The sequence below is a fragment of the Orcinus orca genome, chromosome 12 (assembly GCF_937001465.1).
Source record: "Orcinus orca chromosome 12, mOrcOrc1.1, whole genome shotgun sequence".
Taxonomy (NCBI): domain Eukaryota; kingdom Metazoa; phylum Chordata; class Mammalia; order Artiodactyla; family Delphinidae; genus Orcinus; species Orcinus orca.
The window spans coordinates 41,718,314-41,744,849 of record NC_064570.1 but is presented as its reverse complement, the minus strand read 5'-3'; the positions used below and the strand labels follow the sequence as shown (position 1 = coordinate 41,744,849).

At 43.5% G+C, this 26,536-nt stretch overlaps 1 pseudogene; it reads left to right on the top strand.

The window, feature by feature from the left end:
* Window positions 1-8,159: 8,159 nt before the first annotated feature.
* LOC117199405 (uncharacterized) lies at window positions 8,160-8,293 on the top strand (annotated as a pseudogene).
* The last annotated feature ends 18,243 nt before the right edge of the window (window positions 8,294-26,536 follow it).

Genomic DNA, 26,536 nt, shown 5'->3' with positions numbered 1-26,536 from the left:
CCCACGCTAGAAATGCTCAACAGCCCAAAATCATGACAACTGGGCTAATCTTCATGGGTTCTATGGAGAACCTGGGCATTTCTGTCTGACTAGAACTGAAACCACGATGGCACTTATATTGAGACTCAAGTTGAGAAGAAATAGATTAATCCTTTTAGCTAAAAAGCCCTGTGATCTGGTTCTCCTCCCTTTAGCTTATGTTTAATACCACTTTGGGAACAGCAGGTCACACCACCAGACCTTCCCACTTACATATTCAGAGCTCAGCAGTCTCTTAAGTGTAGGTGATGGGACTTCCTCATCACAAACTAGAGTAGCCCCAAATGATACTTCCCCACTCTTCTCATGTCAGACACACAGACAATGATAACATTTGCAAGGCACACTGAGGTAAATAGAGGAGGTTGTTGAAGTACAGGCATTCAACCTGGGGATGTGCCCAGGTGCCCCAGCTAAGACCACCTTAAAGACTGTGCGTACCTAGTCCACCATAGACCCTCTAAAATCCACCCCTGGATTAGGCCAGCCCAGTAAAGACCTGAGCACTGGAACAATTTTTACTGAACTGACCATTTGGGCAATGCCATTAGGCTGCATTGGAGGTTGTTAATAAGAGACAGTCCATAGTGATTCATTGCTGTGTAGAGTGACGGATGGATGTGGTTCATCATACCACACACATCCTCTCAAGTACAACCCACAGGAGAACTTTCCTCTGATCTCGGTATCAAGAAAAGCTGTGTGCTCTTGAGCACCTGTTTTTGTTTGCTGTCCCGGTCAGGATATGGTGAATCTTGTAATGGATCAAATTTCTCTGCTAAACTGGCTCTGGGAGGGATAGAATAAAATTTGAAGCCTGTATATAGTGTGTTTATAGGACTCCAAGTCATGTGTCTTCTGAACTCACCTCACACATGGCTCCATCTCACTTTCCCACCCTTATGTTCCCCGACAGATTTCCGTTTATTTCAGCCTGTTACATTGTATGTAGCTTTGTAATCCACTTTAGACCATTTTAGGAACAGAGTGGGAATGGAAGGAAGAGAGAGAGAGAAGAAAGGAAGGAAGGAGAGTAGGAAGGCAGGCAGACTGACAAAATTCTAGACCAGTTTATATCACATTTATTTGTTCAGCTAAGTCACACCTACAAGGTGTGAACTATAACTTACTCAGTTTTATACACTCAAACTTATGGCTCCCAATAAATAAATAAGTTATTGTGGATAAAACTATTATCACAACAACGTGACTGTACCTAGTGCTACTGAATTGTGCACTTAAAAATGGGTAAAACGATAAATTTTATGTTGTGAATATTATGTATATTTTTCCACAATAAAAAATTTGTAAAGCTATCCTTTAAGATAAAAAAAAAATTCTGTAGCTCTACAAAGGCTTAAGCTTCTTATAAGAAGGAACTGTCCTATTTACCTTAGTGATATACCTTTCACTGCACCAGACCTAGGACAATAAAATGTAAATATCTGGTGACTGATATATGGTCCTTGAATTGAATTTCCTGAAGATATAAGTAGACTTTACATGTAGGCAGTTGGCTGTGAGTGTGAGTTGGGACTCCCAAAGTTTCTGGGTGTAAGTATCTGCCCATCATTTGTGGTCACTGAAATTCCTACCATTCCTTTGGATTAAGTCCATATGGAAAGGCAGATATCTTCTGCTAAAAGAGGAATATTTTTTGGAATACATATATTTTTTAACATCTTTATTGGAGTATAATTGCTTTACATTGCTGTGTTAGTTTCTGCTGTATAACAAAGTGAATCAGCTATATGTATACATATATCCCCATATCCCCTTCCTCTTGAGCCTCCCTCCCACCCTCCCTATCCCACCCCTCTAGGTGGTCATAAAGCACAGAGCTGATTTCCCTGTGCTATGCGGCTGCTTCCCACTAGCTATCTATTTTACATTTGGTAGTGTATATATGTCCATGCCACTCTCTCACTTTGTCCTAGCTTACCTTTCCCCTTCCTGTGTCCTCAAGTCCATTTTCTACGTCTGTGTCTTTATTCCTGTCCTGCACTTTGGTTCTTCAGAACCATTTATTTTAGATGGAATACATAATTTTTTTAATTAATTTATTTATTTTTTTGGCTGTACGCAGGCCTCTCACTGTTGTGGCCTCTCCCGTTGCGGAGCACAGGCTCCGGACGCACAGGCTCAGCGGCCATGGCTCACGGGCCCAGCTGCTCCGCGGCACGTGGGATCTTCCCAGACTGGGGCACGAACCCATGTCCCCTGCATCGGCAGGCGGACTCTCAACCACTGCGCCATCAGGGAAGCCCGGAATACATAATTTTTTAAGCTATCTAGCTGAGAGTATGGCTCCGGGGAAGGAAGCTGCAAGACAGGTGAGCTTAGGTTGAGCTGAAGTTAAGAGAAATGGAGATAGTATGTCAAACAGGATACATTCCAGAGCATAGCAAGCCTGTGAAGTCCGTTGAGAGGGAGAATCCACACACTGTAGTAGAAAGCTGTGAGGCATGGTGAGGGCAATAACCGTGTGACTCGGGTGGAAAGGGACCCTCCAAAAGATAGGAGAGGAGGTGCAGAAATTCTGGAAGGTTTTTATCATAAATATAAAGACAGAGCTGCTTTCTGGCCAAAGTAGCCTAGAATCACACTTTACACTAGATTGTAGGATTCAGAGCAAGAAGTAACCTCAAGCATCATTTAATCCCACACCTTTCTCTTATAACTGTGAAAACAGAGATATACCGAGGGCAGTGGGTGGCAACACCAAGAGAAAATCCAAACCCACAAACCAGTGCCACCTCCACGGTAGCCTTCCACTGTTCATAGTAGGTGGTTTTTATTTACTATTTTCTGCCCAATTATTTGATTCTAGCAGCTGGGACACCAACGATTTCTCTGAGTCATGGATTGCTTCATGGTTGTAAACTTTATGATGATGGTGGGGAATTCGCATTGCAAACGACAGCAGGTGAAAAGCCTACAGTAACCCGGGAATACAGTGTTAAGCTTTCCCTGATGAAGGTGGACGATTTGTTTACATCTTCGAAAATACTTGGCAGCCCTTGCGGCCATTTTGCCAAGAAAAATCTCCTTCCAACACTATTTCCACTCGGGCATTCATCATTCCAACCCCACAGGCTAAAAATATAAAGGCATCGTGGGAGGGAGAAGAAGGGAAAGGGGGCAAGCGTACGCCTCGCTGTGTATGCAACCATCTCATTAGAGCAACTCCGTCTTGCCGCGTCAAAAAGAGGTTTAAGCCATTTTGCCCAACAACTCCTTCTCCCGGCTACAGTGACTACCTTCCCTCTCATTGAGCCTCTTCTGTGCTTTCTCCTTTTCTGCCCCCTGAAGGCACTCTATGCTTTTTATAACCATCTGGTTCATTTTCACTAGGCAGTGTCGTCCCTTCTCCCTTTTCTTTCTGTTTCCATGTTTGGGAAACACCTTAAATGTTTACCAGTGAACCATGTACACTCTGTGTGCTTGATTCACCACGTTTACAGAATCTGAAAACCACATCCCAGGTAATCAGAAACATGGTTGCATTGGTGAATGTTTCCACCCTAAATTCCATGCAAGAGCTGAGGCTGCAGATACATAATAGCATTGAACTCACGTGGAAGTGACAACTACTATAAACTTCTCCAGCTATAGATGTTTACATGGCACTTACTGTGTTCCAGGAAATACCTTCAATGTTTTTCAATTATTAACTCATTTAATCCTCATAACAACTGTACAAGGTAGATAGTATCATTATCCCCATTTTTTCAGAAGAGATGTTAAGCAACTCGCCGATGAACTCGGCTAATAGCTGGTGGTGCTGGATAGAAACCTACACACTTTGGTTCCAAACTCTGTTCTGTTACCCCCTACCCTCTGCCATCTCCACAACTACACAGGCTGGGTGAAAATGATGCCTCTTCTTGCCCAGCTACACCAGCTCTAACCACATTTTTGACATTAGACTCCATTGCCTTGAGGACTTAGAAAGTAAGAGTCTGCAGATGAGCTGCGCTCTGTGCAGGTTGAACGACTGGTACCAGGCCCATCCCGAGGCAGGACTGTGGTGCTTTCCTCCTTCTCTCCAAGGCCCCGACAGTCCCTCTCTGTTCCTTTCTCATGCAACTATTTGTGGCCATCTTCAGCACCAGTCCCCTGAGGCTCTGAGTTTGAGAGAAGAGTGCTAATAAAAGTAGTTAACGATGATTAAATGTTTAGTACGTGCTAGGCATTGGTCTAAGATCTTTGTGTATTATCTCCTTGGATTCGCAAAATAGCATTATGAGGCAGGTATTTTTCATCCCCACGGTACAGAGAGGAAAACAGAGACACACAAAGACCCTGTGACTTGTCAGAGCTCTTACAGCGAGTGAATGGAAGAGCTGCAGTCCATGGCCACCAGGCATTGCCACTGGTCTACTGGGGAGTCGCGCAACCCCCTGCCACATCAGACCTGTCCCGCGGTGTCTGCCCCTGTGTCCCAGGGCTGGAGAAGAATGTACCACTCCTCCCCTAGACTCACACATCCCTCTGATTGCCTTCTGCGAGCATCCACTGCATGGGTAACAGAACGTAAGGGGAGTCTGGACAATGGCCGCAGATATGATGTTGCAAATGCACTTCGTCCCTTCTCTGTATCATTCATGTCACTCAGCATGCCTTGAAGCACTGTGGCAAAAAGGTCCAGGAAATAGTCTCCTCAGAGGTCGTCCAAAATCCAACCCTTGTTTTAGGAGTTAAATGGTGTTGCCTCTCCCTCCCTCTATCTGTCTCTCTCTCTTCTTTTTCTGTCTTATGACTCTATTTTCCTTTCCTTAATAAATCCAAATACCCGAAACACATTTTCTTCTTTAGGGAATATTAACTACAGTAGTCATCTAAAAAACGTATTGTCTCACTCTGTCACTATGTAGGCAATAAAACTTATAAATAAATTTTATGGAGATAATCTCAGTTGCATGTTACACAGCCAATCCAATTAACCTAACATTGAATTTAGCAGGGGAAATGGGCCTTCGATGGGCTGGGGAGAGAGAGATTAGACAGAGCTTCGAGGAAGATTACTTAGAGTCATAGTCTCTGACAGCTAGCTCGCAGATCTTGATATGCCTCCGCCAGAAAATGAAAGTATCAGGCTGGTTTCACATTTGTTGATATTATTTTGCTCAGGCAAAATATCTAAATTGTACTCATTCCTTGACAGAGAAAGAGAGAGAGGAAATCTTATTAGTACCACTGAAACTTCCTTCGCTGAAATAGGACATTAAGAAGAGAACTGATAACGGGGAAAACAAAAACCTTCTGGGCCTGAAACTGTCTATTATCATCCCATTATCTTCCATCCGTTGAGGATGTTAGGACAATCTATGGTCCCAAATCTTCTAGGATAAAATGAACTCTTATAAGGCAAACAAAGCACTAGGTCAGAGATACTTCACTTACATGGTTCTTGTGCTTCCTGCTTCTTCATATAATGGTGAGGAGTTTTCTGACCATTGAAACGTAGAATTTCAACACTGTGACAAAAAGAGAAACACTAAATGGGTGGTCATCTTGAATCAAAGAGTGAGGGACTTCCCTGACTGTCCAGTGGTTAAGAAACCACGCTTCCACTACTGGGGGTACAGATTCAATCCCTGATCGGGGAACTAAGATCCTGTGTGCCTCGAGGCACAGCCAAAAAATAGAAAAAAAAAAAGTGAGTTGGTAAGAATGTCCGTGCGAAAGTCCAGTTGAGGCCAAGAGAGAAACAATTGCAGTAAATACACTGCCTGGTCGGAAGGCATTAAGCGCAGATGATTTTAGAAGGTCCTAAAAGCACTGCTTAAATGGAGAGAGAAAAGCAGCCCTGCCGAGAATGCTGCATATAGTGGTAGTAGATCCCATCCGACTATGTTAGGCTCTGCTGGGATGAAGGGGGGATCCCGCCGATTACAACGGCAGGTGCATAAGCCAGGGCAGCACCACAGCCCGATATCACTCAGGAAAAGCCCGAAGCGCACCTTCACATCCTTTTCCTCCCCAAACCAATTTCATCAATGAGAGCCGCTAAAGCGTTATTCGGTTTTTGCTTTTGGTCATTGTTTCATGGTAGCAAAATACCTAACATAAGATTTACTATTTTAACCATTTTTAAGTGTACAATTCAGTGGCGTGAAGTACATTCACAATGTCGTGCGAACCATCACCACTATCAATTTCCAGAATATTTTCCATCATCCCAAACAGAAACTCTGTACCTGATAGACAACAACGCCCCCTTCCCCCAGTCCCCCAGCCCCTGGTAACCTCCGTTTTACTTTGTCTCTATGGATTTGCCTAGCCTAAGTATCTCATACAGGTGGACTCATACAATATGTGTCATTTTGTGTCTGGCTTATTTCACGTACATCATGTGTTCCAAGTTTATCCAAGGTGCAGCTTGTATCAGAATTTCATTCCTTTTAAGGCTAAACAACATCCCGGTATGGATGGATATACCACATTTCGTTTATGCAGTTTGTCTGTCAATGGACCTTTGGGTTGTCTCTATCTTTTGGCTATTATGAATAGTGCCGATATGAACATTGGTGTAATCACTGAAGCATTTTAAGCAAAATGGAAATCAGATCAGATTTCTATTTTAGAAAAATCATCCCATGTATCAGTCAGGGTCCAGCCAGGAAAAAATCATACCAGTTATTTTAATAGAGTTTAATGTAAAGAGTTATTAGCCAGATAAATGAAAACAGTATCACAGGGTGGGAACTATAGAAAGCAGCTGCTATCCCTAGGGTTGGGGATACAGGGAGAAGAGGTTGCCAAGATGCAGAAGCCTGGAGAAAGAGCCCCTTGGAGCTGAAACTCAGGCCCTTGAGGAGAGAGTCCTATTCAGCTGGTATTGGTATCTCTGAGCTCTGGGTGGGGGGGGGGGGGGCAGGTTCTGAGCTTTGGGAGATCACCAAACATTGAGGAAGCATGCTGCTCAGGTGGTGTCGGTGTCTCCGCACACAGAGGAGAGGACCTGTGTGGCTCCCACACTCGGAGGGGGCATTGCTTGGCCGGTGCTGGTATCAGTAGGCATGATGAGAGTAATTCTGTGAGTATTGTAAAGAGTGCAAACTGGATTCAAATGCTGCTGCTGGAACGAACTGGCACAGCTGGGTGAAGAAGCAAGGTGGGTGAGTCACACCAACAAAAACAGGAAGCCGCCGGGAAGGAGCAAGCCCCTTCTCCCACCTCCAGCCTTGCAGGCTGCTTCTCATGCCCCCATTGCCGGAGCCTGGCAGGGATCCATCTAGCAGGGCAGAAATGTGGTTTGCAGAGACCCAGCCCCAGTGTCACTAAAGAGAGAGTAAAGAGAGTGGGTTTAAAGCTGAGAGAGAATAACTTAATACCAGAATAGTCCTACTGCAATGGGGGAAACCATTGGAGGCAGCAAGCCTGGCGTCAGGAATAAAGGGCATGTTGGGCATATTCCCAGTGGCAGACAATCCTTGGGAGTGACTGGTCCAGTTTAATGTGTTTACATTGGGAACGGTCTCCAATGGCCACATCGGTATTATGTAACTCCATCCACTGACCATAGCTGACTTATCCAGGGTGATCACCTAACACAAGCTGAATTCAGATTCTGTTTCTAATGTTTGAAATTTGGAAAAGATACACCTCAACCCTGCGAATCATCAAAGCTGAGTTAAGTAAATGGATCTGCGGACAGCCCCTGCTGAGGTTGTTGGAGATCACCTGGCCCTTCCCTTCCCATGTTCTTGGTTGTTCAACTCCAGCTCTGATTGCATGAGCTAACTCAGAAAACTTGCAATAAATTCTCCCTTTTCCTTAAGCTAGCCAGAGCCCTTTCTGCTGCTTCATATTTTCTCTAGCCTCCCAGAGCTTACATTCCAGGGGAGTTTAAGAAATGTAAACAACATCAACACTGAGGGTTGCCAAGTGTTCTAGGAGAGGGAAAGAGAGTAAGCGGAGGTGTGAGCACAGAGCAGGGGCACCTAAGCTCATGGATGGGGACAGAAGTGAGGGAAAAGCAGGAATGGGGTGAGTGGCGGGGTTGAATACTCCAGACACAGGAATCAGTTTGAAGGCCCAGAGGCAAAAGAAAGTGTGGCATGTTTGAGTGAGTAAAAGCAGCTCAGATTGGTTCACGTAGAGAAGTAGGTGGAGTGTTGTATGAAAGGAGAGAAGGTTAGCACTCCCGTTGACCCAGGGACAAGGATGGAAGAGGCCCTTGGACCTGACAACACGCATACGGTCAAAGCATTGCCACCTACTTCGTGGCATCTAACCATTATTTTTAAACCAAAACAGAAACACACATACAGAGAAGTCATTAGTGGTTACCACAGGGGAAGGGTAAAGGGAATCCACTGTATGGTAACAAATGGAAACTAAGTTTTTGGTGGTGAGCATGGTGTAGTGTATATAGAAGTAGAAATATAAAGTACACATGAATCTTACATAATGTTATAAACCAATGTTACCGCAATAAAAAATAAATTAAAAAGAAAAAAAGCAGGTGGAATAGAGAGACATGATAACAACAGCTTGATTATTGAAGGTTTATTATGCACCAGGCATGATTCTAAACAGCTCTAGGTGCTAACTGATTTAGTCCTTGTAATAATCCAAAGAGAAGGCAATATTGTAGGGAGACACTGCTCCCTGGGCAGATAGAGATTTTATCTCCTCCAGAGCAGAAGCAGGTTTGTTTACTATATTTGTCTATTATAATAAGGATAATGTTTCCTGCTGGAGCAAAGTTCAGGCAGATTTGCTCACAGCCATTTAAAAAGAGTTGGGATTCCTAAGCTCAGGGTTTTTAGCTGTGATGCGAACGCACTGCGTGTGCAGCATCGACCTGGCGTTGCATCGGATCGCACTGGGGATCTTGGAGGACAAGGGGAACCAATACAAACATGAAGTTCATGTCACCCACCGTGCTGTGAATGATAAAGCCCTTTTCCTCTGACCTAGGAGTCTCGTGTCTTCTGCCAGCATCCGTGAAAGCAAGGCAAGCTAGCTCTGGAGCAGGGTAAGTTCTCAGAGTTCTTGACAAATGTTATCTTCTACTGGAGGGGAAACAGAAAGAACTCAAGTACTTTATCCAAGGTCACAAAGCCGATGAGGGAGCTAAAACATGGACCCCGTGTGGACCAGCTCCAGAGCCTGAGGCCTCACCCACTGAGGCTGAAGAAGCAAGAAGGAGCTGCATCTGCAGGAGCTTGTGAGCCACACTACAGGGCTTAAATAGCTCATAAGAGTAACAAGCAGTCTATTAGTTTGGGTGGGTTAGCTGCTGTAACCGGTAGATGTCAATATGCATTTTGGCTCAAACTCAACAGAAAATGATTTCTTGCTCATGTAATAGTTTGAAGCAGAAGAGTCTGGTCAGTGGGCAGCTCTGTTCCACATGGTGATTCGGAAACTAAGACTCCTTCCATCTTGTGGCTCCCTAGGGTCTTATCTGCTTCCAGCCAGAAGAGATGAGAAGAGAACATGGCAAACCACGTTTATTTCTTAAAATCCGTGGCCTAGAGGGGACTGGCACCATGTTTGCTAACATTCCATTGGCAAGAGCTAATCACGTAGTCACACCAAGAAACAAAGGAGCCTGTCAAACGTACCCACCGTTTCCTAATTATAACTTCATCCTGAGGAAGGGAGCATAAACCTTGGAGCACAGCTAGCACTCTGTGCCACAGAGCCACTCAGAGATTTAAACAAGCAGGATAACAAGTTAGATTGACAGTGCAGATCACTGGATGTATTGGACACATTTGTCCATATCATCCAAACAGTATGGACATTTGTTTGGAGGGAATAAGACAGCAAACAGGAAATAAGCCAGGGATGTGCTGTAGTAATCTAGGTAAGTCTGGTGGAATAAAGCAGCCAAGAGAAAACAATGAAGAAGGCGGGAAGTAGACAAAATCAGGAACTTTTCAGAAGGTGAAATCTACAGGATGCTGTCTCTGCTAAAGTACATCCACGCTCTTACCCAACCACGTGTTTGCTGGCCTTTTTTGACCCTGTCCCTACTGCTATTCCTGGTTTTATTTTCACAGTCTAATAATAAATGTTAGAGGGGGCAGGAGGGAAGAGATATAGCAAATATAAAAAAAGAAAACTCAAAATGAACACTTTTATGCAGATTCACACACTCTCACAGAGACGCACTGCAGACCCAGAATTGCCCTGTCCGTAGTCCCACTGCAGAGAGAGTGGTGAGCAGCAAATAATTTATTTGTGAATAATCTATGCTTATTTAAGGAACATATTTGTGTGTGGGGGTGTGTGAAAGGATCTGTGTTCTAGTCTTTATCATAAAGATTATATAGATTACGGAGACTGCACATGGCATAAAATGCAAATGAGGTTTCCCAAGAAGCCAACTCTGAGATGGAGACTGGCGCACAGCAAAGTTTATCTGGGGGGATTGCTCTGAGTCATCACCTGTCGAGGCATGTAGGCAGCATAGCTGGTCACAGGGAGAAGCTGATCTGCAGTGCAACAGCAACAGGGGCCTCAGCCAGTCCTACACGGAAGTCTGGAGCTTGCATTGTGTATAAGTCAGGGTTCTCCAAAGAGAAAGAACCAATTACATATATATATATATTGCAAATTCTCCCTTCCTCTGCCTTTTTGTTCTATTCAGATCTTCAGCAGATTGAATGATGCCCACCCACATTGGGGAGGGCCATCTGTTTTCCTCAGTCCACCAATTCAAATGTTAATCTTTTCCGGAAACACCCACAGGCAGACCCAAAAATAAAGTTTAACCAGCTATCTGGGCATCCTTTGGCCCAGTCAAGTTAACACAGAATTAACCATCACAGATGGTCTTCAGAGTTGTCCTAAACTGGGCGAAGGACACAGGGCATTTGTACTCTTGCATCAACTAGTCATATTGGGTATGGGCTACCCTCAGGAAGGGGGCAAGACCTTGAGCAAGCTGTCTCTCTCTAGCTGAGGAAAGTCCCAGAGAGGAGCTAAGCAAAGAGCTGTCAGCTGCCAACATTCCCAGAACCTGGGGGGACTAATACCTGAGTTCTTGGAAGGGGCGGTAGGGAGGAGTGTCAGGATATCACAACTCTGTGTCCCCTATATATATATACATGCTTGACTACATAAATGATATTTATGAAAAATATTTGCAGACTGATTCTGGCCTTGACCATACACACACGTTTTGATAATATGAGTGTGTTCCTAGAAATAAGATAATATATTGTAACACAGGACGTACCTAACGAGCATATTATTGGAGCGTGCATTTCTTATCTGTCCTTGCATCCCATCCTAGAGAAATATAATATCCTTGGAGCAGATTTTAGTTTATCCCCAAATTAACAACATAATCCCCTTAGGAGTCTCTCTAGTGCAGTACATGCAATCAGGCGTTGGAGTGAGGCAGGAAGCAGTTAAGTTCTCATTCCGCAGCATAGAGGTGTGTAGTGACGCGCCAGTCACTTAACGTCTATCAGCCTCAGTTTCTTTATCTATAATAGAGGGAAAATTAAAGTACCTAAGTGTTGTTGAGAGAACAAAATGAAATAATGTAAGTGAAGCATTTGGCAAGATTGCTGGCCTATAGAAAGCTTACAACAAAGGACGCTATGATTAATAGAGGATGGATTTAAATACCAATGGGTCAAATCACGTCTGCTAGAAGACAATGATCAAGCAAGGTTCTCCAAGAACAGAAGTAGCAGATGTATTCCTGAAAGCTGCATGTAGATGAAGGCCAGTGAAGGTCGTTCTGGTCTACCATCACAAATGAATCCTTGATAAACTACAAGTGGGTGAAAAGAGGTAAGATTTTGAAACAAGATTGTATTTCATCTTAATTATGAAAACCTCCACTCTAAACAAACCCTGGCTAAGGGCATGGTAGAAAATGCAGGAACTGGTCCCCATGTGTTGAGTAATCACCAACAAAGGCTTTATTCAACCATCCCCTCCTGATCTAGATTTTGGGTCCTTTTCCCAGCCCTCTGTGTCTATTTCTTCTTATAAGCCACTTTTTAGGCTCCTTGTTTCAGTGCTTATAGCTATTAGAAATACTCCCCAACTGTCTATGCAGAAATATTTATAAGACTGCTTCCTGGACACATGGGTGGACTACATTTCCAGCATCCTCTGCAGCCTATGGGATCTAAGTAGAGGTTAGTGTACCACTAACCTCTAGCTCTAGCCAATGGGATCTAAGTAGAGGTTAGTGTACCACTTCCACGGAGGGTGACCAGCTGTCCTTGCTGTCCTAGGACTGAGGGGTTTCCCTGGATATGAAGCTTTCTGTTTTAAAACCAGTACAGCTCAGGGAAAATCAGGTCAAGTTCATCACCTTACATCCTGACCTAGACCATAAAACCTCTTGCACACCTCTCCCGTGTTTCTTCTCCTTCCAGTTTCTCGGATAAAGGGATATCACAAACACAGCAAGCTTGGAAGCTATGATTTAAAGACAGCAGAGCCAAATGTCAGCCTGAATAATGACAAGGAGGGGGAGCCATCTGTCACCCCACTGATCTGAAACATCTACCGTGGACCTTACATGAGTGAAAAAGACGCTTCTATTGTGTTTCACGCATTACTTGTTGGGTCTATTTTCATAGCACTTCAGCTTATCCTGACTAATACACAGGGAGCCTACAAACTGAGTTAAAATAAAGACTTTACAAACTAGTGTAGCACTAAAGCAAGCACATTTAAAATACATATGCTAACTTTCTGGGAAAGTAATAGGGAGAATGGAATTTCAGGAGCAAGGAAAGGAAATGAAGGAGGACAAAGAGGCTGACCTCATATGTTGTAAAGCCGGCTCACGTCAACCACGGCAAATTCCCAAATCTTCTCTCGGAAGTTCATATTATTAGTATGAAACAGAACACACACGCCCATATCACAGGGTGTTCTAGGGCACAGAGCAGGGGACTGGAGTCAGAATATATGTAATTCACACCAGCTGCATTAGATAGCAGCTATGTGACGGTGGTGAGTCAGTAACCTCCCTGACCTTAGACTCTTCATGTTGGATGTGAAGATGTGTTTTACCTTCTGATCAAGCATCTTCTACAAGGCAGTCCCGGGCCAGATCCTGGAGATTCAAAGATAAGGACGGAAAAGTCTCCTAAATAGACAACAGGCTAGAAATGTCTGAAGAATGGAGTGTCACCAGGGACCAAAGCAAGGGGAAAGGAAAAGGCCTCGAGGGGGGAGATTTAAGTCCTCGCTTTATACTTGTCCGTGAGAGCAGGGAGTAAAGGCCTTTGCCAGGGTGCTGGATGTATGGACTGAAGAGCCGGGGAGCAGAGTCCAAGATGGGAGGAATCCTCGGAGCAAGAGGAGGTGCGAGACGCTTGGTCAGCAAGCATCCAAGCATGTATTCAATACCTGCTCTGCGCTAGGCCTTCGGCATCCTCTGGGATTCAAGGGTGAGTAAGACACTGCCCCCGGGTTCTTCATAGTCCGGCAAAGCAGTAGATGAGCGTGTGACGCCAAACCCAGTGACGGCGTCTGAGCGGAGCGGGGCACGTGTGAGGGGCACCGCGTGCAGAGCGATGCAGCTCGGGAAGGCTTCCCAAGCCTGATGCTGAAGCCTATGTGTTGGCCGGGTGGAGGGGAGGGAGGAGGGGCTGGAAACGAGAGGGAATTTGAGGACAGGGCTGGAGGGGGAGTCAGGGTGAGGAAGGTGCGAGGGATGGCGCTCGGATGAGGACACAGGCGCCAGAACAAGGAAAGAGCTTTTAAATTTTTTTCCGGGGGTGGGGGGGCATGGTAAGGAGTTTGCACCTCATCCTGAAAGTTATAAAAAGCGGTGAAAGGCATGTCAGCAGGGGTCTGGACTGAAGGAGCATCCTGGCAGCCGTGAGGAACAGCGGTGAGAGAGGAAGGAGGTAGACCATTTCAAGGCTCTGAGGTCATCCAGGTGGGAAGTGACAAAGGCCTGAACCAAGGTGGTGACAGAGGAGCAGAGGAGGTGACAGATGTGAAGGCAGAATTGACAGGAGCTGGGCCTGTTTGCGTCTGGGGGGTGTGCTGACTGAAACTTCTGAGACAAGGGGCGCAGGCTATCCAGGGAAGCAGACGGTAAACAGCAAAGCACAGACATCAAAGGGCAGAGTTAGATGGAAATGCAGTGGAAACGGCCTCTGTCTAAAGCTGTGAAGACTTAGAGTGACATCCTGTCGTCAGGGCTACAGACAGGTCCTGGGTGACCTCAGAGGGGGTGGCAGCCTCTCCTGAAATCTACTGGGGGTGAAAATCCTCGTGGAAGGAAAGGTTGCACAGCTCAACCCCTAACTCAAAAGCTTGTGGGAAAAAAAAGATAAAATGGCTCTGATTCACCCAGATACACAGACCCGTTCTGGTTAATAGCCATGTTCTCGTTAAGCTATGATTTGATGGAGTAATTTAAAAGGTAGTTGATTTAATTTGGAGTCCTTTAGCCTTCAGAGGCCAATGCGTTTGAAACTGTTTCTTGTCAAAATTTTACATCTCTGCCTGTTTATAACTGTGGAGGTTAAAATAAAAAACTGGAAAGAAGGGGAAAGAATGCATTTAACTAAAAAGGAAAAAAAGTTTGCTGTGTCTTTAGAGCTTGCCTTCCTTGATGCTGGAATTGCCACCTTTTCATTTCCCTAACGTTCAGAAAATTATGAGGGAGTGGTCTGCAGTAGAAATTTGAGAAAGAAGTTGAATTAGAGAATTTAATTTGTCATTTGTGGTTATTCAAAACCCGGAGGATGTATTTCTCTAAGAAGCTTGTCCTGGGAACGCCTCCATCCTACAGAAATCTGTTTCCTGGAAATTCAGAGAAAACCTTAAAGGTGTTAAGAGTCAAGTTCCTATTCAGCGGACAGAGAGCTGTATCTGCCCCCAGCCAGCATGCCACGGGTAGAATGAACAGACAATGGCCTTGCAAAGGCAGTGCCACGTCCAGGCCAGCACGAGGCAGAGACCTAGGGGTGGAGGTTTGGGGGGAGAGGTGGAGGGGGGAGAGAGGGTGCTCAAAAAAGAGCACAGGCTCTGCAGTCAGCCAGACTTAGGTTTGACACCTGCTTCTGCCACCTGCTAGGCTGTCAGCTTGGCCATATTCCTCAATCTCGCTAAGCTTCAATGGAACTACTCTTGATCTGGTCCAAACAGAGCCAATACTTGCATATTGGAAAAAGGCCTGATCCCTTTCCCCTACAAGCCCACCCCACCCGAGTGATATGCATGCTACCCTCTTTCAGGTTAGAGGCAGTTTGGTTAGTTGTATCTTCCACTTTACAGACAGCATTTTATGTAACAAATTCTACCACAGAGAAGATTTTTCTTTTCCAACAAAGTAGGAGGCCTTTAGGAATTCTAATCCTAGTTGATCTGCTCTCTGTTCTCATGTCAAAATGTCACTAAGTAAGTTGGAAAAGCCATGGGTGTATCCTGTTTAATGTAAGGAAGTAAAGGAAGAAGTCTAACCACAGGGAGATGCTGAGAGGGTTACATTTGGAAACTATACGCTGTATCAGAAATGTGGTCACGTGTTTCTCTCCAGTCACCATCCAAGATGAAGAAGCATAAAAGGCACATCCCAGACACTAAATTTCAAGAACCGGCAGACTAGCATATTTACTTGGCAAGTTATAAGTACATGAGTTTCGTTTATCTGCATTTATAAATTTATTCTGGCCCTGATTCAAAATGAATTAGGAATCTACAGTGTGCTCTAAGTTACAAGCTTATTGCCTGGGTACCAAACAAGGGCAGATTTAATGACCGTAAACAAATCAACTAAACTCAGACATCATACAAAATTATACATAGACCATGTTCTGACAAAGGTAGAGCTGGCCAACTTAGGTTTCCTTTTTTTAACTTGTTCAGACATGCTCCTAGAGTTTCTACCTAACGAGCAAAAATATTCAGGGTTTGAAATTCAGCTTCCCACTATGCTTTTTTATTTTTTTCTTGCATTATGCGGGCCTCTCACTGTTGTGGCCTCTCCCATTGCGGAGCACAGGCTCCGGACACGCAGGCTCAGCGGCCATGGCTCACGGGCCTAGCTGCTCCGCGGCATGTGGGATCTTACCAGACCGGGGCACGAACCCGTGTCCCCTGCATCGGCAGGCGGACTCTCAACCACTGCGCCACCAGGGAAGCCCCCCACTATGCTTTTGATGGACTGTAATCTCAGTGGTCTTTTCCCTTCTGGGCCAGCTGCTGCTGACAAGGGTTCTTGGCTACAAAGCACAGAGTCCACCTTAGCTAGCTTGAGCAGAGAAGCAATTTCTTAGAGGATATCAGGTAACATTCCAGAATTCCTAAAGAACTCCGGGAACTGTGGATGGATTGCAGCACAGTCCTGGGTGAAGGACCTCACTGTTAGAATCACTGCCACTGATGCCCCTAAAAGCTGCTGCTTATTCATCCCACTCAGCCAGCCTTGAGGGGAAGCAATTCCACACGTCAGCTGCTCTAACAGGAAGGCTTGTGTGGTAGGTTCGTTGGCAGAGGCTGGGTCACACACCACTGCCCTAGTTCAAGAAAGGCAGAGAAACAGCATTCTGATTCCTCTGTTACGGAAGCAGGACTCAAGTGGAATGTCTCCAAATATAGAAGGACTATTCAAAAGGCAATGGTCAGTTGAAATATGACATATGTATCCACAACACTCTAAAGTATACTTTCTGCTTTACGTTTCTTGAAGAACACTTGGTCCATAACAAGATCAAACTTCATTAGGATAAATATAGCAAGGTATCTGCTGGGTTTGAATTGATTTATGATTACAGCATGAATTCTGAATTCAAATAACACACGTGTCATTAACAATCATTTTCCTAATAGCCTGCCCCAAATGGATCAGTCGATGTGGTTTGTACACGGCTGTTAAATAAGCAGCTTAAAACAGAAGTTATTTAACTTCTCCATTAGCCTGAGTCATTATTCACCTGGCTACATTCGATGAGACATTCTTTACACCAGGTAAAACAAAAAGCTTCTTCCTCTGCCTCTGACTTTGTATTTCATGAACATCCGCTTCATTTATGTCCTTTTTTTTTCCTCTGAAAAACATGTTTTTCAAAATTGTGCTCAGAAATCAGGCAGGTCTATAAATCAAGGAAAAAGTCCTTGTATACATTTAAATTCATCAGGTTTCTGGATTAAACTAGCAGTGAATGAAGTATAACTGAGTCACCTCCCACCATCCCATGAAAATGCCCATGAATTAAAATATAGCTTCCTCAACCCACAAGCCCTCATTAAGCTAAATAGGAAAACACTAGAAGTATTTGCATTATCATCAAGAATGGGAAATTGGGCTTCCCTGGTGGCGCAGTGGTTGAGAGTCCGCCTGCCGATGCAGGGGACACGGGTTCGTGCCCCGGTCCGGGAAGATCCCACATGCCGCGGAGCGGCTGGGCCCGTGAGCCATGGTTGCTGAGCCTGCGTGTCCGGAGCCTGTGCTCCGCAACGGGAGAGGCTACAACAGTGAGAGGCCCGAGTACCGCAAAAAAAAAAAAAAAAAAAAAAGAATGAGGAAATTAACTCTACTGTCACCACTGCTACTTGACACTGTTTTGGAAGTTGAGGTCTAATGGAATTAGGTAAAAATATAGATGATAGATAGATAGATGGATAGGTAGATGGATGGATGGATAGATAGATGAAAGATAGATAGATATAAAAAGTGGAATCAGCATTTGCTGATGATGTGCTTATATCTCCAAAAAACCCAAGAGAAGTATCAACTTGCTATTAACAAGGGAATTCACTAATATGACCAGATAGAAGACTAATAAATCAACGGTTTTGACATACACAAGAAAACTGATTAGGAGCTATCACAGAGGAAAAAACCTTCATTTACAGTAGCAACAAAAGAGATAATGGGAATTTTTTTTAAAGATAAAAGGAATAAATTTAAAGGTTATGTATAAAATCTTTAAGAAGGAAAATTTAAAACACTCCTGAAAAACCCAAAGGAAGGCTTGGGCAAATGAAAATCATGCCCTGCTCTTGGCATCCACATATTTAAAGTGATATCAGTGAAAATACTACCAGGATTTTTTTTAACCAGAAAAGGAAATTTCACAGGCCAGAATATCCTAGGAAATTTCTAAAATGATGAGTTATGGCCTGGGGAGGGGGGAGGAGGTGGGACACTAATTCTGCTAGGGTAGAAAGATAAAGATAATAGCATATATCGATAAAGAGTAAAATCAGAAATAATATAGTTGATATATAAATATGACTTGAATTTTAAGTAACAAGATAGAGAGGTATACAGTGAACCCTTCGGCTTACAAAAGAGAAAGCACATGAACAAAATTAAGAAGGTTAATGACAGTGCAACAACAAGTGTGGGTATTTTGCAATTATAGGTGCACCCCATGCACGATCTAATGCTAAACGTTTTCATATTTTGTTGAAACAGAGTATTTCATGGAAAATATAAGTTACCCAATATTGATTCAGTAAATAGGAAACTTGAACTGGCCAATGACAAAGAAAGAGAGAAAAGGCACTCAAGGAATTTCTCCTCAAAGGCTCCGTGCTGTGGAGCACAGTTTACAGGCAACTTCTTTCAAACTTTCAGAGTCATCAACTCCCATGCTGTATCTGTAGAGGGTAAACAAAATGATGAAAACCTACCGAGAACATATTATAAAACTAGCATATCCTGAATATTAAAACCTGGGATTGATCTAGAGTTTTCTTTTTTAGTGTATGATCCTTCACATTTTTAAACTAGGTGTAAAAATTTTTTTAACAAACCACTAGGAAAACAAGTTCAAATATATATTCAAGGGATAACAATCTAAAATCAAGTAGTCTTTATCCCAGAAAGGATAAGTGTTTAAGAAATGTATTAATATATTATTTCAATAGGTGAAATATGATAAAACATAGTTGTTTTGATTAATTCATCTTAGGCTATTCAACTATTTCAACTAAGTAAAGAGTTCAGTAAAACAGCTAAATATAAAAAAATAGCTTTCCTTTATAATGGTAAAAATGAAATATTATATATATACATGGAAAAAAGACTCCATTCACAATAACTGTAACTAAAAAATACTAGAAATGCACCTTAATTATACATGTACAGGTCCTATATGAAAAGAACTATAAAACATTTCACTATAAAACAAATCTATTCCCTACATGAAAAAATTTAAAGACAAATATGACATTAAAAATTAGGGGGAAAAAGCTGAATTTTCCTTTATAAACAAAAACAAATAGCCATAAGGGAAAGGAGTAATACAGTTTACTATATAAATGTTTTTAAACACCCAAAATGCCATAAACAAATATTAAAGACAATAGCAAAAAAAGAAAACATTCGTAACTCATGTGATGGCTCATTGATATTTTCAGCAGAAATAGTTCTGATAAATCAAGCAATAACTGAAGAGAAAATTGGCAAAGGACAAGAAAAAATATATACATGTACAAAAATATACGAAAAAAGATTAACCTTACTAAAACATAAAGAACGGAAAATTAATATAGCAAAATGAATGCCATTTTCTTCTGTTAAATTGGCAAAATATTTGTTAATGAATGAAACAGAGATTTATATACCTTCAGTGAGTGAAAATTTGCAAAAACTTTGTTAAAGAAATTCAGCAATTTGATTTGAATCGTCAAATCAAATTCACTCCCTTTAACGAAATAATTTTAGTACTAATACTATTTACTCAGGAAATTTTTTTTTTTTTAAACAGACTCAACAATGATAAGCTGGACTCCAGCGTGAGAGAAGAAAAATCAAGCGTAATGTGAGGCAGCGGCTGGGGCAAAAGTGAGACACCTCCTGTGGAATTCAGGAACTATCTGTGTAAGAAGTGGAAGGGGAGGTGAATGCCTGCTGAGGCCCAGATGTGGCTGGTGAGCCCCACTTGTGCCAAAGGAATGGATGGCTGGTGCCCAGGGGCACTGTCTCTGGGTATTCCACACTCCATGTCTTTATAAGCATTGCAGGCAGCTTGCAAAGTAAAAGTTGTGAAAGTTTCTGCCTGGTGTATATCTGTGTAAATTTGAACAGTAGACGTAACAAAATCTGAACTTTGAATAGTTGCTTATTAACAACTGGGAATTATCTGCAACAAGAAAGAAAGGCCAGTTGTCAGAATAGCATTGGATATAGACAAAGCCCTAAAGCCTTGAAAGGTTTGTTGACTTAGTCTAATGGAACTTTAAAAGTGATCTTTATTGGGCAATCATCCTATAATCTCTCTGCCTATGTTCCACTGGAATATCCAAAAGCATCTATCTGAGCCATCAAACCCTTGCTGCCATTCCTGATGACAAGCTGAGATTTTTTAATTAAGCAAAAATAGAGTATAAGAAAAGAAACTAGCTATATGTGGAAACCCCAGCTTAGACAATCTCTCACCGAGCCAGATACAGAAATCTTAGATGAAAGTCAGTATACTATGTCACCCATTGCAAAAATTATTAATGTAAAATTCTTAAAACACTTGTGACAATTTTTTAACACACCTAAAGTTGATAATCTCATGTGTAACAAACATCCACTAAATGGCCTATAGATGCAGACCTCCAGCCTGGCTCTCGCTCAGCTTTATGCCTTTCTCATTTTTACTCATTATACGAGATCCACACTGGCCCCCGTTTGGTTCCTTGAATACATCAAGCTTATTCCTTCCTCAGGACTCATGTATATGCTGATCCTACCTCCAGGAATGCTGTTCTCTGGAGTCCTTAGATACTTGTTAATCCTTCAGGTCTCAGACTAAATGAGGGCTTTCTTGACCTCGAAGGGAGCAGTCCCCAACATTTTTGGCAGCGGGGACCGGTTTCGTGGAAGACAATTTTTCCACGGACCAGGGCGGGTGGAGGGATGGTTTGGGATAATTCCAACGCATTACATTTATTGTGCATTTTATTTCTATTATTATTACGTCAGTTCCACCTCAGGTCATTAGGCATTAGATCCTGGGGGCTGGGGACCACTGTTCAGAGGACAGAGTTCAGGGCAATCACTGCCACTAAAATGTGAAGGGAGATAATGATAGAAAGTAGAGACCCAGAGGGGAAGAGCCACAAATTCTGTGGACAAACTTTTGTCCAAATCTCCCTGAACCAGGATGCATGGGTAGGACAGCCTGCAAGCAAACCAGCTAAAGATAAAAGGACTGAATGGAGATTTGAGTGGCTGCCAACAGTCAGAGTTTGAAGTTTAAGGCCAATATACTTAATTAGCAGTTAAAACAAAATTGTTAACATTCTTTAGAAGACTATGATAGAATCCAGAGTCTGCACAATATGACATTCACAATACCCAGGACGGAATCCAAAGTTACTCAGGCACAAAAGGACAAAAATTGTATGATTCTACTTACATGAGGTACCTGGAATAGGCAAATTCATAGAGATAGAAAATTGGTTAGAGTTTACCAGGGCTGGGGAGGAGGGGGTATGAAGAATTATTATTTAATGGGTACAAAGTTTCCGTTGCAAAAATGAAAAATTCTGGAAATGTATAGTAGTGATGGTTGTACAACATTATGAATATACTAATGCCACTGTAATGCACACTTAAAAATGGTTAAAATGGTAAATTTTATGTTATATTTTGCCACAAGGAAAAAAAAAGAAACCTGATGTAACAAAAATGAAAAATGCCTTCTATGGGCTCATCAATAGAGTGGAAATAACTGAGCAAAGAATCAGTGAGCTTGAAGATAAGTCATAGAAACTGAAAAACAAAGGGAAAGAGAAAGCCAATTTTGAGCAATACCTGGGAGTAATATCCCTGTAATCTTTAAATCCACATTTTCTTTTTATTTATATAAATCTGAAATGCTATAAGATCTGAAACGCTCAGATCTTAAGTGTACCACTGAAACAGTTTTAACTAATCCATATGGACACAGAACATTTCTAGCACCCTAGAGAGTTCCTCTGTGCCCTTTCCCGGTCACCTCTCACTCCCACCACAAACAACTGCTGATCTGATTCTTATTATCATGAGTTCATTTTGCCTAGAATTTCATTTAAATGGACCTCTGCACTCTTGTGCATGCAGCATGCACAACACAACATAATATTTTCTCTTTTACTCAGCATGATACTGGGGGGGATTTGTCTAGGTTTTTGCCTGTAAGAGTAGTTCATCTCTTTTTATTGCTAAGCTGTATTCCATGGCATGAGTGCACCACTATTTGCTTATCCATTTTTCTCTGGGAGGACATCTGGGCTGTTTCCAGGTTTTGTCTATTATAAATAAAGCTGCTAAGAACATTCCTATACATGGATTTAAGTGGACATAAGTGTTCATTTTTCTTGGATAAATACCTAGGGGAAGAATTGATGGGTAATAGGATAGATGTGAACTTAACTTTTTTTTTTTTTTTTTTTTGCAGTACGCGGGCTTCTCACTGTTGTGGCCTCTCCCGTTGCGGAGCACAGGCTCCGGACGCGCAGGCTCAGCGGCCATGGCTCATGGGCCTAGCCGCTCCGCGGCATGTGGGATCTTCCCGGACCGGGGCACGAACCCGTGTCCCCTGCATCGGCAGGCGGACTCTCAACCACTGCGCCACCCAGGGAAGCCCAGTGAACTTAACTTTTTAAGAAACTTCCAAAGAGTGATTAAAGTGATTATACTTTTTAAAATCCACTTTTAATTCCCTCAGACCGCACTGAGAACCTAATAGGCAGTCAAATATCTAGAGGTCATTCATAAGTGTGTACATAAATAATTGCTTATAGTATAAAGTACAATAAGCCAGAGAGCTCCGAGGGAGGCTCCTATCCCCCAGGCCCCATAGAAGCCCTGCTCCATTGTCCCTTGGCACTTGGAGTAAGAGGGCTCTATGGTCCATACCACCAGGGCAGAGGGAAGCCACTGTGCCCTTGGGTCAGCTTAATCTTCTCCACCATGTGCTTCCTTAAAGAGTAGAAAACTAGAAGCCACTGTTCTGTTTTGTGTTGCGTTTCCTGGCCCAGGTCTTAAGCAAATAAAGAATGGCACATGCCCATGGCTATTTCAGGCTCTCAGAGAGATGTAGGAGGCTGTCCCTCAGAGAAAATGGGGCAACAACTCATGTATCATGCATATATTTGAGCTTCCAAGAGGAAGGTTTAATCTGAGGATGGATTTCCCCCTTATTAATAACCACATTTTTTAGACAGAGAGCTAAAGACAGTGTCATTTGTGTGGGTCGGGGGGTGGGGGCGCTCTTTAGGAACGTATTTCCCATCAAGATGGAATAGTTTCACCTGGTCAAGGCCTAAGAGGAAGTAAGCCTGATGCTCATAGACCTCTCCGGTCACCAACGTTCAGGCAGGGAACACTCTAATGTCTTCCAGAATCTACCCAGTTAGGCCTTTGGATGGCTTCAAGCATTCTTGAAAGTATTCACCTTCCTGTGTGCTGGGAAGGGTCCAAGCACTGTGGCCCTCAATAACTAAGGTACAGGTCCCCCCAAAGGGAACAGCCAGGGAGACAGCACCAGCATTACAGGCATCCCAGTCCCCCCAGACCCGTGGAGTCCAATTCCCTTCTGGTCTTTCCAGGCATCTCTCATCCCCCAGCAGCCCTAAAACACACCCCCTGAAGTCATTTTGGGGAAGAGACTGAGTTTCCCAAGAGCCAGAGGAGTCCTCAGAAACCAGAGAAGGCAGTGACCCCCTAGAACCTGCCCCATGCCAAAACAAGCCACCAGAATGATGGAAGGGCAGTCCCATTTCTCATAGCATCCTCCAGCTTGGACCTGGGCTTCTCAACCTTCTTGGAGCTGGAGAAGACCCCAGGACTTTCCAACTCTGTGTCCTCATTGCCAGGGCTAGTGCATGTTCAAGACAACCCAAAATAGGGATCCTATTTGCTGGGAATGAGGTTTTCCTGTACAGTTGTGGTGCAATTTCCTGTCAGCGATGAATCTGTGGTTGAAGCCACCTGAAACCTTCTGACTGACTAGGTCTCTGGCTTCAGGTGCCTGAAGTATCAATTCCTACAGCTCTGGCCAGGAGTCAACTTGGTCTCTGAGGTCAGACGTAAGGGAATAATTGTATATCCCGTTGCTCAGACCTAGGCCCAAGTACTCAATCAGGTTGTTCAACTGTTTTTACTCCCACCCTGGACTTTTCGTAACAAAGTTCACCTTAAAAACAGTGAACTGGGCTTCCCTGGTGGCGCAGTGGTTGAGAGTCCACCTGCCGATGCAGGGGACACGGGTTCGTGCCCTGGTCCGGGAAGATCCCACATGCCGCGGAGCGGCTGGGCCCGTGAGCCATGGCCGCTGAGCCTGCGCGTCCGGAGCCTGTGCTCCGCAACGGGAGAGGCCGCAACAGTGAGAGGCCCGCGTACCGCAAAAACAAAAACAAAAAAAACAGTGAACTACTGTATGTAAAACAGATAATCAACAAGGACCTACTGTATAGCACAAGGAACTCTATTCAACATCTTGTAATAACCTATATTGGGAGAGAATATGAAAAAAATATATATATATATATATAACTGATTCACTTTGCTGTGTACCTGAAACTAACACAACATTGTAAATCAGCCATACTCCAACATAAAAAACAAGAAACAGGTGAACCTGCTTTCTAAAGACACCTTTAAAAAGACTCTGAAAACAGGATAAATGTTATGTTTTCTTGATAAGGCATTTATTCCGTCCCCTGAGTACCCACACTTCATAGGTCAGGAAAATACCCAGGTACTGTTCTGGTTTGATATAAGTAGTTATCACATGCTATTTACAGAGTGTGTGGAAGGATTTCTTGGCTCCTACTGGGTCTTGGAATTCTGTTTCCAACAGGCTTTCAGCAGCCGTAGCTCGGAGTCATCCACCTGGTGACCAGAAGCTGGGATCCTGCACCACGTGCTCCCCAGATACTGAGGTCAGATGTGCCAGACCCACTGGGAGCCTGATAACTGACTTAGTAACGTCCCTAAGTGATAGCACTTTTGATTAAACCTCACCTCACTGCCTGTTCCCCCTCTTGTCCCATCTAAAATTAGAGCTGGTATTTTGATAACCATGCCCTTGCTTGAACTTTAGGATGGTTCAAGAATAGGGGAAAATCATGATGTCCCTAGACTATTACCTCCAAGAACAGGGTGTTTTCTGGGTCACAAAGCCTTAGACTTTAATTCAAGTCTTGCTGGCCTTTTTCCCCTATGGAGTAAACTTAGATATATTTTTAAGCCAACAAGGTATAAAAGGAAGCATAAGATTTAGATTTAAGAAACTTGTGCTTGGCTTTTGAAATGCCAAGCTTCTGCTCCTAAACCAGATATGTAAACAAAGTCACTTTACTTCACTGTGTTTCATTTTTCATTTATAAAAAGGAAAGAGTGCTACTTCCTGAACTGCTATAAGGATCACATAGGATAATAGACAGAGATCCCCTTGTGAATAATAAAGGCAATATATGACTATGAGGTTTTACTATCATAATTATTTTCATGTTCCTGGGTTGTCTACTTTGTGGCTTTGTTTGAAAGCTGTAATCGCCAAAGTCAATTTGTCCCATTTTAATGTCAGAGTTCAAGACGTCAAATATTATAAGAGAACTTGGAACTATCCTCTAAAGTACCCCTGAACCTAGGAAATGAAGATGTTCTAGAGACGACAGACAGCCCTAGATCTCCATGAAAGTGAGGAGAAGAAGGCCAAAGGCAGACTGATGTAAAACAGGACAATTGCAGCGAGACTGGATGGGGGGATGTCAGTACAATAGAGAGTGCCCTCCGTCACCTGGGAGAACAGGTAGATTTTCCTGCCATAGGACAGAGTGTTCAAGGCATCCCGGGGAATTAGGTTAAAGTGAACGTGCAAAGCAAAACCTAGAAGTGGGGAGGTCCTTTCAGAGATACTGAAACAGTTCAGGTGGAAGGCGGGTGGATTTCGGACAAGGATTGGAGCACAGATTAAGGGAGGATAGAAAGTAAAGAATAAATCTGAACAAAGACTCATTAGACTGAGAGATAAAGTGAGGATGAGGCCGAGGTTCCAGACTCGTGTGAGGATCTCGATGAGGCTGCAAAGCAGGTGAGCTGGGCTTGAGGGAGTGAGAGACCCGGGAGGAGAGTGAGATGTAGGAGCTGCAGATCTCGGAGGAGGGGGGATTCCTACCGATGGGAGTGGGTGTGCATGGCTGAGGGTGATGGAAATGGGGAGGGGGGGTGACGATCCCTGAAGTGGAGGAAGTCAAGCCTATAAGACCCTGTGTTCCCTGAGTCCCCACATTGTGAGTGGAGCCTCCCAGGATGAAGGTGGGACTTAAGGTTATGATGTGCACAGGAACCAAAACTTCCCGTCAATCTGGAGGACTGACCAAGACTTTAGAAGCTGAGAGTAACGAGGTCGAGAAGCAAATGGTTTAGCCCCATGATAGTGGCCCATACAGTGGAGAACACAAATAGTATTTGGAATGCCACCTCTCCTCTCACTTCTGATCTCTTCTTCCTCATTCCATTTTCAGACCCAAGCTCAGAAACGGGGAAGATGAAGATAGAGGAGCAGCCTCCATTGACCCTTGAAAAGACTACAGGTTTATGACTCTT